The sequence below is a fragment of the Aplysia californica genome, unplaced genomic scaffold (assembly GCF_000002075.1).
Source record: "Aplysia californica isolate F4 #8 unplaced genomic scaffold, AplCal3.0 scaffold00222, whole genome shotgun sequence".
Classification (NCBI taxonomy): domain Eukaryota; kingdom Metazoa; phylum Mollusca; class Gastropoda; order Aplysiida; family Aplysiidae; genus Aplysia; species Aplysia californica.
In genome coordinates, this window is record NW_004797492.1 from 960,924 (window position 1) to 962,593 (window position 1,670).

The following is a 1,670-nucleotide window of genomic DNA, read 5'->3' on the forward strand; positions in this document are numbered from 1 at the left end:
GGGGGGGCGATGAAAAGAGATATACGGATTTGGAAAAGTGTGAAAAGGTAACGGCAGCTGGTCACTGTTAATCTAATCGTTAAGATAATAATATATTACTGTAGTTTTGTGGCTCTGGGTTACAATCCCTAATTGACACAATGATCGATCTCAGTTAGCCTTCTAGCATCACCCGAAAAAGTTCTGGGATAAAAATGAAACCCACTTTTACGCCAACCACGCTTGCTTGAACAAGACTGGAATCTTTTAATTCTAGTTAAGTCTGAATTTCGACAACTACGTCGACACAAAAGCTACCTTAAACGGCTTGGAAATGGAGAGACAATAATAAGGCGTATACACCATTGACAGCCTCCCTCCAACCACCCATTAATATCGAACCGTGTGATCTAGAGCAAGAGGGGAGCAGCTTTGAACAAAAGAATGAGAAAGAGGGAGAGAGAGAGGGGGTGAGAGAGAGAGAGAGAGAGAGAAAGAGAGAGGGGGAGAGAGGGGGGAAGAGGAGGAGGAGGAGGAGGAGGAGAGAGGGAAAAGATGTAATACCCACAGTAGAGGCCACCTTCTAACCACCCACTGACATCAAACCATGTGTTTTGGAGTAAAAGGGCAACTAACTTGAAAAACAAACAGAAGGTTGGCAAAGAAGAACGTAATCATTATTGACAGCCTCCCTCCAGCCACCCACTAGCATCGAAACATTCACTTTGGAGCAAAAGGCAACCAATCTTGAAGAACAGAGGGAAAATAAAGAAGTTGAACCAGCCAGAAGCGCCCTCCAACCACCCACTGACATCAAGTTGTGTATTTTAGAGCAAGAGACAACCAACTTTAAAAAAAAACAGAATTAGACTATTGAAGTAAGATGTACCCGCCAGTTGCGGCCTCCCTCCAACCACCCACTGACATCGAATCCAGGATAGTCAAAATCGTCTAAAATGACCACCCATTGTAGAGAAGAAAAGTGGTTCTCTTAGACAGGTAGACGTCTTGTACAGAATCGCTATAACACAGATAAAACGCACGGGTGGCGTGGGGGGAGGGGGGTGATAGTGGTCGTTTGTACATGTATTTGTCTTGGGCAGGTGGCAGTTAAAAAAACGCAGGAGGCGGATGGGGGGGGGGGATACTCGTCCTTTGTACAAGTGATTGTTTTGGACAGGTGGCCGTTAAAGCAGGTTCAACTGCTGTACTTAAAGCACAAAAGGAAAGCAACCTTGAAAACTACGGCATGTACTATGTACTACCAGTGTGGTAACGAGTCTCGACAGATCAATCGAGTGATCTGATACTTTCTGACCCAGACTTTCAACATATCGGTGACATACCCGGGGCAACCTACACCTACAGTATTTGATGACGCACGAGAGGTCAGACACTGGGGTGGGGACAGGATTAGCACTGGCGTCAGGGGGGATCAACCCAGTCACTTTCGCTACAGTTTCCGGTGAGCTGAGCAGGAGGCGACTGCCAGGTCGGTGGTGGTGGTGGTGGTGGTAGGAAGGGGTAGTGGGAGGTGGGGAGGGGTGGCGGTAGGAAGGGTTGGGATGAGAGGTGCGGAGGGGGTGGTGTAGGACTCCTCCTGAACTGAAGAAAGAAGGAAAAGAAGAAAAAATATTTTAAGGGTTGACATTTTTTTGTAGTAGAACATAGGTGTTATGCAATAGTGGCAT